At 43.2% G+C, this 12,351-nt stretch overlaps 1 pseudogene; it reads left to right on the forward strand.

The window, feature by feature from the left end:
- On the forward strand, window positions 1-11,926 carry LOC147889400 (uncharacterized; annotated as a pseudogene).
- Window positions 11,927-12,351: the final 425 nt, after the last annotated feature.

Below are 12,351 nucleotides of genomic sequence, written 5' to 3' on the forward strand. Positions count from 1 at the left end.
ATGATTAACCCCGCTGTGGCAACGGGGTCAAGAAACAAAGAGTGGAAATGCAATTATTGTGGCGAGCCTTTTGTGAGCTCAGCGACACGTCTTATTCTCCATGTGTCTGGACTTGGTGGTAGGGGAATTGGTGGATGTACTTCTGTTCCTTTTGAGATTGCGCAGAAAGTTATCAGAGATCATCCAAAACTTTGTGGTGGACCTAGTACCATGCCTGCTGCCTTGCAAGATGAGGATTTGTTGGGGCCTGAGTCTCACACTATCAACCTTGATGATGCTATGGATAGTGACTCTAGTGCTATTGGTTCCTCTCATGCAAAGAAGAGGGCTAGGAAAGAGGGCATTGCTTTTGCTACATCCTCACAACCATCCACCACTATGGCTACTTCGAAAAAGCACCAGGGGACTTTATCAGGTGCATTGTCCACACAGTCTTGGCAAAAAGAGCGGCAGCGTTTTGGCAAATATTGAAATTGGGAGGACTGTGATTGAATGCAATTTTGCTTTCAATGTCCTACAAACACCACAGTGGAAGAGGATGATCAAGGCAGTGGCAGCTGTGGGAGCTACAGATACATGGACAGGTGTGACATATGGTGCGATGAGGACATCTGTGTTGGAGGAGGAGATAGGCAGAATTAACAAAGCTCTTGATCCTATCAAGGAGGGATGGAAGAAATTTGGTTGCAGCATTCTGTCTGATGGTTGGAGTGATGTTAGGAGGAGGGGCATCATTAATATATTGGTATCCTCATGCCTTGGTACGTACTGAAAGCTGTTGATACAGGTCGAGGAGGTGCTAGCACTACAGGTGAAGTCATTTTTCAGCATATCCGAGCAGCTATCATTTGAGATAGGGCCTGAGAATGTGGTCCAAGTTGTTACAAACAATGCAAGTAATTGTGTGAGGATGGGAGAGCTTGTGGAGGCAGAGTTTCCTTCCATTGTATGGACTCCTTGTGCTTCACATTGCCTAGACCTTCTCATGGAGGACATCGGTCGGCTCCCTTGGATTGCTAGTGTGATGCAGACTGCTAGTACCATTGCAGCCTTCTTTAAGAAGAAGCCCAAGGCCTTGGCCATATTCAGGGAGCATAGCAACTTGGAAATTGTCCGGCCATCGAAGACACACTTTGCATACATGCACATTGTTTTGGAGCGCCTTCTTGCAGTGCATGCAGCTCTTCGACAAACAGTGGTGTCTCGGATGTGGTTAGAGTGGCCTGACTCTACCAGGGCAGAGAGCATGACAGTACAGAGGATGTGCTTGGATCACTCACTTTGGACTGACATGGAGTCCATAGTGAAAGCTCTCCATCCTTTATTCGCTGTCTTGCGGGTGACTGATATGGAGGGAAGTACTCTTGGCTTGGTCCATCATTTCATGGAGCAGTTGCGTGTTTCGCTGAGTACATGTAGCTCCCTCGCACCTGAGAGGTAAGGTTGGTCTATGTCCATTATATTAATAAGTAATGAATCATCACTTATCATAAATCCATTATCAGTGACAAGTGTTTATTATAATTTACAAATTATGTTGATATGTAGATTGGAAGAAATAAGGTCTCTAGTGGATACGAGATGGCAGTTCATGTGTAGGCCCATCCATGGGCTTGCAACACTTTTGCATCCACTGTTTAAGTCAGCTGATTTATTCAATAAGCCAGAGTTATTGGCGAATAGAGATGCCTACATAGGGAGGGTTTTTTCAGAGGATGAGCAATTGGAGTTGGACTTGGAGCTTTCTCAGTATCAGAATAGTGTGGGTGCTTCCTTCTCTAGACCCACGTCTAGAAGGAAAGAGATTTGTGTGAAGCCAATTGAGTGGTGGGAGACATATGGCTACTCCACTCCTCGAGTGCGGAAGTTGGCTCTCCGGATTTTATCTCAGGTGAGAGCTGAGACATATATCTTTGAAGTTTGGCATTTGCTATTCCTGGTTAGGTAAAGTTTAAACTGTAAATGTAGATGATGAGTGATCTTGATTCTCACTCCTTTAATCTCGATTTGTAAATGCCAATCGGGATTTGGAACCAAATGGCAAAAGGAATGTGCCAGCAGGAGCATGCGAGAGGAACTGGAGCTCCTACTCTTTGATCCATACGAAAATAAGGAACAAGTTAAGCACAAGGCAACTCGAGCGCTTAGTATACTGCCGTGCAAACTTGAGGCTTATAAGAAAGCTTAAAAACTTGGCAGGTCCAATGCAGGTAACATTGGTAGCTACTAGCTTGAGTCTATTGTAACATGTTCACAGTTCTATCATCTATGATTTCGATTCTAAATATATCTAGGAAATTGAAATCATAACAATGAACATTGAACATAATAACATATGCTTCATTGCTTCTAAATGTTGTTGCAGGTGGATCCTACAACCATTGACATAACCGAGTTGCCTACTTATGCTAGAGTTGAAGCTGATGAGGAGGAGATATATGCACAGCTACATAGAGAGCTAGAGACCATAGATAGACGAGTCACTCGTTCACGTTGTAGATCAGCATCATCAGCCATTGCTATTCCAGCACAGAGGGACACATCAGAGGGCAGGGGCAGAGGCAGAGGCAGAGTCAGAGGCAGGAGTGGTGGAAGAGGAGCACGAGGTCATGGTTGTGCCATCCGACGTGGCCATGGGAGAGCCGTGGCTATGGCCAGTACCTCGTCAGATACACCTATGCGGTCTGCCTTGGACGAGGAGGAGGGGGAGGATGAGGAGGAGGAGGAGGAGGATGAGGTGCCCGAGGAGCCACAGTATGATAGTGAGGGTAACACTATCACTGATGGTGACTTTGGATCCAGCAGTGGCAGTGACCTAGCAGATTCAGAGTCCAGACTAGGATGAGTCTTGAGAGACTTGACTCTTGACTCAGATTCAGACTAGGATGAGTCTTGAGATTCAAAAGTTTTCCAGTCAGTTATATGTATGAGGATTCAGATTTCATTCAAATTTCATGTGGCATTGGCCGAGTTATTTATGACATATGTTTAAACTTTATTGAAGACTATGATGATTGACTCTTAACTACATTGTACTTCTAAAATGTTAAAACTTAAAACTAGCAGCTAGTCATGCAGCATGCTACATTGCTACCAAGTTGTACTTATACATACTTATATTTTTAAATTTAATATTTATTTAATATTATTATAACTGGAAAACGTGTCTTACGTGTCTTATCTTTAAGACACTTTAGACACTCGTGTCTAAAGCGTGTCTAACGTGTCGTGTCTTAACGTGTCTTACAACTATGGCCCAAAAACCCCTACCTGTCAGTTCTTGCGCAATTCGGTGGAAGATTTTCAGAGTTATAGATCTCTGTGTATTCGATTTCGTCTCTCTGTTATGCATTTTTCATTCTAAGGTTTTGAAACCTTAGATTTATGCCACATGGCAGTGGATAAGTGTTGACTCCCATTTCTCACTCATCGGTTGGGATTTTGGAGTTCTGGCAGAAGAGAGATATTTGCAGATTTTCTTGCTGATTCCGATTATGCAATGGCACCCATGTTTTGAGGCATCTCAGGTTCTATTTTCAGTAGCGCTCATTACCGTGGGACTATGATTTCTTGAGCATACCTTATGCAGATCACTTTGGTTGCAGTTTGAGCAGTGTGCGCTCATTCGTGGTGTGCATTGGGTTGTAGTGGATGATTTATAGGCCATTTGGATGCATTGCGGTCCTTATTGGATGCGCTGATAGGCCCAAATTGCCTTGTGGGATGCCATTTTTATGGACGCTTTGCACATGGATGCTATTTTAAGCTGAGGGACAGCTTTGACACATTGCAGGTGATGCACTGATAGTGCTATGCTCTCTTGGATGAGATATTATTGATGCATATGCCAGTGGATGGTGTTTATGCTTGAGTCATTTGGCACTTATTGGCATTTTCTTTTGGGTCAGATTTGCTCATATGGATGCATAGTATATGCACATGAGTCAGATGTATCTTTTGATGCTTTGAGCTTTTGGTGATATTTCAATCTATTGTGGCATACACATTTGGATGCACCTGGTATTTGTTGTGATTCTCTCTTGCAGGAACTAGCATTTGGGATTTTGCTTTATTTGCATTATGGCATCCTCTTCCATGTCTGAAAAGGAGTTTTTCAGCATTAAAAAGTTTGATGGGACAAACTTTTCTTTGTGGAAAGAACAGATAAGGGATGTGCTTATTCAAAAGAAGCAAATTGAACCCTTGGCAGGGATTGAAGCTAAGCCTGCAAATATGTCTGAGGATGATTGGAATGAGTTGGATGCATTAGCAAAGTCTACTATTAGACTTCATCTTGCAGAGTCAGTTTATTTCACAGTAGTAAAATGAGCAGACTACGGAAGATTTGTGGAAGAAACTGTGTGCCACTTATGAGAAGGAAACTGCCTCTAATAAAGTTTACCTCATGAAGAGGTTGTTTGAGCTGCAAATGAAGGAAGGGGTCTCCATTGCTTCTCACTTGAATGAATTCAATATTATTTTCAGCTAGCTTCAGGCTCAGAAGATGAATTTTGATGCGGAGACTAAGGCAATATTTCTCTTATGTTCATTGCCATCCTCATGGGATACCTTCCGTACAACTGTTGGTAACTCTGCACCTGGTGGAGTACTGAAATTTGATGATGTTGTGGGTAGCTTGTTGGCCGAGGAGATTAGACGGAAGTCTATGGATGGCAACAAGCAGGATGCAGCCTTAAATGTGCAAAGGGGTAGATCACAGTTCAGGGGGAAGTCCCAAGAAAGAGGGAAGTCACGTAGCAAATCCAGGGCACGGAACATTGAGTGTTACCAGTGTGGCAAGAAGGGCCATATGAAAAAGGATTGCTACAAGCTAAAAAGAGAGCAAAGGGATAAGAAAAAGAATGCAAATTGGGGTGCAAATCAAAAGGAAGAGAGTCTAAGGGAGGACAAAGGAAAAGTGAAGATCGAGGAGATCAATGCAGTCACACATGATAGTGACAATGACGTTCTCTTCATGTCTAGTTTATCTGCAGACTTGCTTACCACTTCAGATTACCACTTCAGATGATGCATATTCCCAGGATTGGATTTTGGATTCTGGTGCTTCATTTCATGTTACTCCCCATAGGGAATGGTTCTCCACTTATGATAGTGGAAAGACAGGTTGTGTGCATCTCGGAAATGACTATGCATGTGACATAGTGGGAGCAGGTGACATAAAGTTTTCTTTTGCAAATGGGTCTGCATTTGTTTTGAAACATGTGAGACATGTGCCTAAGCTGACCAAGAGTCTTATTTCAGTGGGTCAGCTAGATGATGCTGGTTTTCACACCACTTTTGGCTTTCAGAGTTGGAAAATTCAAAAGGGCTCTATGCTTTTGGCCAGGGGTGCCAAGTGTGGGACTTTGTATCCCTTACATGTATCAGGGGTATTTGATCATGTTGTTGCAATAACCGAGCAGGCAAGCACTTCTTTGTGGCATTGCAGGTTGGGGCACATGAGCCAGAATGGAATGAAACTCTTATGCCGTTTGGGTTATGTACCGCATTTGAGTTTCTCTGATTTTGAATTTTATGAGCATTGGCTCTATGGGAAGCAGACTAAATCAGCCCATAAAAGAAGGGGAAAGAAAGAGTTTGAAATGCTTGATTTAGTGCATTCAGACGTATGTGGTCCCATGCCTACACAGTCATTAGGCGGGGCTGAATACTATGTGACATTCATTGATGATGCAACTAGGAAAGTGTGGGCTTATGCTATAGCTCGGAAGAGTGATGTGTTCCAGGTATTTCAGAAATGGCTGGCCTTGGTTGAGAATCAGTCAGGTAGAATGCTTAAATGCCTACGGACTGACAATGGTGGAGAGTATCTCTCTCATGACTTTCAACATTTCTGTGATACACGTGGGATTAAGAGGGAGCTCACATCCCCTCGTACTCCAGAGCAAATTCCAGTTACAGAAAAGATAAACCGTACCATTCAAGAAAGGTTGCAATGCATGCTTTCCAATGCAAGTCTTTCTGGTGGTTTTTGGGCTGAGGCAATGAAGACTGCAGTGTATGTGATCAATAGATCACCTAGTAAGAGTTTGGATGGTGGTATTCCTGAAGAGGCATGGAGTGGCAAGAAGCCCTCTTACTCTCATTTGCGTATATTTGGGTGTGAGGCATATGCACATGTGCCAAAAGAGCTTCGAAAGAAGCTAGATCCTAAGTCTAGGAAATGCATCTTTCTGGGTTATGGTGAAAGTGGAGAGATGGGCTATCGTCTCTGGGATCCAGAAGCAAAGAAGATCATACGCAGCCATGATGTGGTCTTCAATGAGAAGAAGATGCATAAAGCACCCATGAGGGATGTGGAAATGAGGAGAATCACTTTCCAGGATGTGAATCCACCTTCATATGTTGATAGACAGCAAGCTGTCCATGCACCAAATGTGCAAGAAATGGTACAACCAAGTACTCCCACAGGTATACAATCAAGGGTAGATGATGGATCATCTATTGGTGGAAATGATGAGCCAAATGTGGCTGATATGCAAGTGGGACAGCAAGCTGAAATGCCCTTGAGAAGATCATCTAGAGTGTCTAGACCGCCTGATAGGTTTGTTCCAAGGGTAGACTATGTGATGCTTATTGATTGCGGGGAGCCTTCTTGCTATAGAGAGGCTATGATGCGTGAGGATCAACGCAAGTGGGAGTATGCTATGCAATCAGAGATGAGTTCACTTATGAAGAATAAGACTTGGGACTTGGTTTCTTTGCCACATGGAAAGAAAGCATTGCCATGTAAATGGGTCTACAAAATGAAGGTCACAGGTGATGATGTGCCTAGGTACAAGGCCCGTTTGGTGGCTAAAGGGTTCAAGCAAGAGAAGGGTGTGGACTTTGATGAGATATTCTCTCCAGTTGTGAAGATGACCACACTTAGATGCATGCTTGGACTAGTGGCAGCAGAGGATATGGAGCTTATGCAGATGGATGTCAAGACAGCTTTCTTGCATGGGGATTTGCATGAGGAAATTTACATGGTGCAGCCAGAAGGCTTTGAAGAAAAGGGCAAAGAGCATTTAGTTTGCAAGCTGAAGAAGAGTCTCTATGGTCTTAAGCAAGCGCCTAGAGAATGGTATCAGAAGTTTGATGCTTTCATTCGGTCCCAGGGTTTTAGGAGGAGTGAAATTGATCACTGCCTCTACACTAAAAGGGCTAAGGATAGTAGCCTGATAATCCTGGCACTATATGTGGATGATATGCTATTGGCTAGCAAGAATACTTATGAGCTAGATGCATTAAAGGCCAAGTTGCATGAGGCCTTTGATATGAAGGATTTGGGATTTGCAAGTCATATTCTTGGTATGCGCATCACGCGTGATCGGAGTAGGAAACTCCTTTGGCTTTCACAAAAAGAGTATGTTACAAAAGTATTGCAGCGTTTCAATATGGAGGGGGGAAAGGCAGTGAGTACTCCATTGCCTCCATATGTGAAACTGAGTCATACAGATAGTCCCAAATTAGATGAGGAAAGGGCCATGATGGCCAAGGTTCCTTATGCATCAGCAGTTGGGAGTCTTATGTATGCTATGATAGCTACTAGACCAGACATTGCATTTGCAGTGGGAGTTGTTAGCCGGTATATGGCTAATCCAAGAAAGAGACATTGGGAGGCAGTTAAGTGCATCATGAGGTACATGAAGGGTACCAAGGAGATGTGCATTTGCTTTGGTAGAGGAGACATGCGTGTACTTGGGTACACAGATTCAGACTATGCAGGGCATGTGGATACTAGGAGATCCACTTCTGATTATGTGTTCATCTTTGCAGGTGGTGTAGTGTCGTGGATGTCTCGCGCACAGAAGTGCGTTGCTTTGTCTACCACAGAGGCTGAGTATGTTGCAGCTACAGAGGGTTGCAAGGAGGCTATATGGCTTGATCGGCTAGTGGGAGATTTGGGGATTCATACAGGTGTACCGACATTGCATAGTGATTCCATGAGTGCTATTCAGCTAGCACGGAATTTGGTCTTTCATGCAAAGACCAAACACATTGAGGTCAGGTACCATTTCATCAGGGAGGTACTTGAGGACAAGCGCATAGAGCTTGTCAAGGTTCATACAGATGATAACCCCGCAGATATGCTGACGAAGAGTCTACCTAGTCAGCGGTTTGAGTATTGTCGTGTATTGATGGGCATTGGATAGTATGCTCACTGGTTGTTCTCCCTTAAAAGCACATTGTCCTTTAAGTAGGAGGTTGTGGGGGTTAAAGGTCACTGTGCCTTTACCCCGGTTATGTACAATACTCAAACATATATATAAATGAATGAAAAAGAAGATTAGGGTGGTTCTGCACCCACCAAAACTTGTGTGGCTCTCTGTCTCCCTCTCTCTCTCTCTCTCCTTCTTCCGTTCTTGCTTCCGTTGAGAGCACTCTCAGATGACGCCAGTCTGAGTACTTGGCGCGATCTTTAAGGCTCAAGACCTAAAGCTCAATGCACACTTTCCTGAATGCAAAATTTTCTCTCTCCCATGACCACAAGCTTTATCTCGGCATAAGTGTCACATAGTCCTCTTGAATCTTCCAAAGGACTTCTCTCCCTTTCAATTTCCACACGAGGGAGCTTCTCTTTGATTCCTTCGCAAGAGCGTGACTAAGACTCTGATACCACTGAAACCAAGAGGTAATCTTTTCAACACATGAATTCACCACATAATCAATTGGAGAAGAAGAAACACAATCACACCATGAAAGTGACAGCAGAATGGGTACAATCTCCCCCCCTAGATGAGTGGCTCACGCTTTTCCATCTAGAGTATTTATGATATTTCATAAAAGCACCAAGGAGCCAAAATTATCCCTCTCATCCAAAAATAAGGGATTTGCTTTACATAGCCATCTTAGGTCCCAAAATGAATTATGTCCTCAACAAAATATATTGCTCAAACTTGCAATAATAAAACAAATGCAAAATTGGCCCACGGCCATATATAATGCGCTGTGCGATACCTCGATCGGTACCCTCGCATTAACTCCAATCCTCGCTATGAGTTCCATCACCTGTACTCAAGCCACCAATTACATTAGTTATTAACAATCGATTGAACGAATCACCGAATCAACCGATCCCAACATAACCGTGCTCAAAGACCGTGCTCAAAGCACAATAATCAAGCACAACACCAATAACACTAGTGACATCAGTATTAACATGGAATCACCCATAATACCGACCATCTAGCATAGCAAAACACAAGCTAGTCAGGCGTCCCCAACTAACGACACAAAGTATCCACTAGGACCCCCGCCGCGTCCGGTGCGCTCCTATGTAGTACTTTGCCATAGTCACACTTGACTAAAATAATGAAATCCAAAGCAAGATATATCAGAAAATATAATTTTCGTAACACGGGCAAGCTTCAAATGAGAGTGGAGACTCTTATATGGCGGGAGGAAAAGAAATGGTGCTTCTGCTGTGATAAGTTTGCAAACTTGCAAGAGATTGCAAGAATAAGAAGGAAAATTAAAAAAAGATGAGAGTCAAAGTCAGAGGAGGCAGATGCTGTGAAGAATCCTTCCTAGTGCATTGCTCATTGCAACACTAAGGTAAGATAAGTACATAGACAAATGAACATGTTCATGTCAGAATATAGAGAGATCAACTGCACTAGAGTTTTGTGAATATAGAGGATAGCCATAGTCACTCAATTAGCAAGGCTAAGGACATACAAGTCATGAGGATGAGGCAAGACAATCAGATTGGAGGAATGAGGTACATTGAGATAAAGGAAGTTGCATTAATTCAGATTTACAAAGGTTTGAATAGGTGAATGGGCCTCTATTAATAGGGTAATGGAGGTCTAGTTGCATGACATCATACGATACACAGTAGACCTAGTCAAGAACTTAGTGTCAGAGACTTGTAAGCCACTGGCAATGCAGGAAGTTGGTTTCCATGTAGGCAGCACATAAGGCTGCTATGTGGGCATCGATTGGACTGCCACATGGGCACTGCAGCATCCCAGTGTGCTGGAAGGCAAAGTAAATGGGCAGGCCCCTGGAGGCATGGAAGCCCTAATAGAGACCTAACCAGAAGCTGGAGCAGTGGCCCGGGGATTCGGCAGAAGAAAGGCCTGGCCGGCCCATTTCTGTTTGGCTAGGGGATGTGGACTAGGTCGGGATATGGAGCATGAGTTGGTCCAAAAGGGCCGACCTAGGCCCCATACCCCAAAGGCATTTTGGATTAAAATTACAAGCATTTATAATAAATTTAGAAGTAGAAGACATCTTGTGTTTGGCTCCACGACGGATTATCCCTTTTCAAGTTCAGTTATGCTTCTGCATTACTTAATGAACACACACGGATGCTAATATGCCCTACTTCAGGGCCTATGCCATGGCTTGCATAGCAGCCCACATGGCTGCACTTCTGCTAACCTATGTGCTGACAAGGGTGGGCGTACTGGCTGCCTAAAACAAACCTAAGAAGGATGTACTGTTGCTGTCTACATAACAGCCCTTTTGTTCAGCCTATGTGACATGCATTTCCTCTGCCGCACAGCTTCTCTCAATCCCATCCCTCTAAAGAGGAGGTCTCTGATACCTGTTATAGCCAAGACTGAAATCCGAAGAAATTAGAAGCCTTGAGCATCATGAGACGCAATTATAGCAAAGCATCAAGGTAGAACGATTGGTTGTTTGAAGCGACCGGAAGGCAAGAGCTGTGGCCTGGAGAAATCACGAAAAATAAGAAAGAATATGGAACAGCCGAGCTGCAAGGTCCGTTATATTGGCAGACGGAACATCTTTAGGACGATGCATCCCAAAGCCCATACATTTGATAGGAGACCCTGCTCAATGCCCTGGACTGCCATCCACAAGAATGCAAATTGCAACTAGGACCCTCTGATTTTTGAACACCTGCGAGCTCCTCTTGATTGCCCCAAAACGAGGGATCTTGATGCCAGAGAGTTATTCAATTCGCCACCGGAATTCTAGAGGAGTTCAGAGATTCTGGCATGCACTCAAGGAAGAGGGTGAAAAGGTAGGGAATGGCTAGCCAAGGAGGCTTACGATAATGAATTAATACCTAGTGTATTTTGCACCGGCTAAATTTGGAAAAAACTGACTAAAATTTTGGTGTGCCTTTAGAATCCTGGTTGAGATTTTGAATATTTTAAAAAACCAGCTCACTTAGAGATCGTCCTTAATTTGACTTGTTGGGTAAAAAGTTTGAGTAAGCCCTTTGGTGTTACATTTTGTATTTAGAGCCTCGAGTCAATATGTATATGTGGCTTCAAAAATAAATTAGATAAAAAAGCAAATTGACAAGGTAGGTTAAAAAGCAAATTGACAACGTAGGTGTTTTAAGTAGACGTGCCACTTAATTTCACTGAAAATTTGGTGTAGAATTTGATGTTTTTGACATCGCCCATGGTTCGGAGTGGGTCACGACACCCAAAATGGCTTTTGAAACGCTGAGAATGGACACCCAAAGGGTTGGAAAAGCCAAAAAAGGCCTGGAAAAAGATTGTGTAGTAGAATGCGATTTGGACAGTTGGAATTGGTTCTATTGCACAATCTTTTTCCGGACCTTTTTTGGCTTTTTTGGGTCTCTTATCCATTCTCGCGTACACTAGATATTATTAATGAAAAAGATATCCCTATTGAAAGTAAGATTTTTTTCCTACTTTCCTCTTTTTTATGCTTTTTTTCGATGTTACGTAGGCCCTCCTTTGATTGGTGGAGGGCTATTTTCTTCTAGGCTAAAAGGCCCCAAAATGAGCTCTAAAGTTTCCTAATGCCAAGGAAGAATTTTTAATGTTTCATCTAAAGGACATATGTTTGAGTTTCCTAGTGGCATTCGCTTCGTCGACTTGTCGCCGCTCAAGTCGACAAGTTTGAGTATCCCAGTGGCATCCGCTTCGTTGACTTGTCATTCAAGTCGACGAAGCGGATGCTACTGGGATAGTCGAACTTATGTCCTTTAGACGAAACGTTCCACCTCCAGCTAATGCTTGGGTAGAAATGGCATTCCGCTAAGGGAATTCCACCTCTAGCTAATACTTGGGTAGAAATGGCATTCCGCTGAGGGAAATAGAGCATTTAGACTACATATTAATTTGTTCTTCTTGACCTCAAAAAAGGTGCACCACATTTGTTAGCTTAAGTTTACTAGCGACATAGTTCAAACAAACTGCGTATGTTCCTGCACCACTTAGAAATGGATTTGTTTTCTTCGTAGGTAGTTGAGCAAAAAGCTTGCGATCGCAAATTCCATTCAAGTGGCATTAGAAGTACAATGCATTCTTCATAGGTGATTGAGCATTCTTGTTTGCAATTGCAAATGGTTTTTGGTGTTTGGAATATAGTTAAGTAGACACATTGCAAAATCAG

The sequence above is a fragment of the Dipteris shenzhenensis genome, chromosome 20, assembly GCF_047967505.1.
Source record: "Dipteris shenzhenensis isolate YYH24624 ecotype China chromosome 20, Dip_SZ_1.0, whole genome shotgun sequence".
Lineage (NCBI taxonomy): Eukaryota > Viridiplantae > Streptophyta > Polypodiopsida > Gleicheniales > Dipteridaceae > Dipteris > Dipteris shenzhenensis.